This window comes from Olea europaea, chromosome 21 (genome assembly GCF_002742605.1).
Source record: "Olea europaea var. sylvestris chromosome 21, O_europaea_v1, whole genome shotgun sequence".
NCBI lineage: Eukaryota > Viridiplantae > Streptophyta > Magnoliopsida > Lamiales > Oleaceae > Olea > Olea europaea.
The window spans coordinates 5,794,173-5,795,186 of NC_036257.1; positions in this window are offsets into that span (position 1 = coordinate 5,794,173).

The following is a 1,014-nucleotide window of genomic DNA, read 5'->3' on the forward strand; positions in this document are numbered from 1 at the left end:
GGTGGATCTCGAACAATATTTACGATCTCCCTCGAAAGTTGTACATGTGACTTTCACAGAATACGGCTTTCTGCATAATCCAATTTAAATTGAGCATCTATTTTTCTCCCTTTCCTACCTAGGTTGGAAGTCTTGTATTTTACATATCGATACAATTAGTCCTTGGCCATTTTGGGCAAAATGTGAGACATTAAAAAGGCATAGCTTAATAAGTTGTATATAGGTTGGAACATGGAAGAATTAATTCCAGAAGCACGAGCCATTTTTGGTTTAATTATGTGGTCTCATTAGGTTTGATGATTGGCTATTTGCCGACTAGATAGCTTTAGTAGGCCCCTTAGGAGACATGTATGAGTGTCCGTTAGAAAGTTTAAACTATTTAAAATGGAATCACATTATTTATTTGTATGGGTAATTAGCACAAAACGTTCTTCTCTTTCAATGTTATTATGCAAAACCTTTATACCTTTCATTTTTTGACATTTTTACTGTTACCTTCACCTTTTATCGTCGAAATCATCCTTTTCATCATATTTTTCGTATAAAATGACAAATATACCCCTTGTTTAAATAAAACAATAAAAAAGAAAAGAAAAGTTACAGAGTATATTGCAATCATACTCCCAAACTTTTCAAAAAGGCACAAATGAATCCAAATAAATTATCAAAAGAGTAATTAGAACAAAATGTCAACACCTTTTATTATTATTGTGCAAAACGTTCATACCTTTCATTTTTTGACATTTTCACCCTTAATTTTATATTTCATTGCAAAAATCATTATTTTCATCAATTTTCTCAATTAAAATCAACAAAATGACAAATATACACTCCTCTATAAATAAATAAAAAATAAAGAAAAGGAAAATATTCTTGAGTGTTCCAATCCAGTCAGTTATCAGGGGTAGTTCGGAGAATAAGGGTGGAAGTAGTAGTCAAAATGTATTAGAAGAGAGATCAGAATGACATGCAAATATTGAGTAGTTGATTGAGTCTATTAGGAGAGATCCAGCC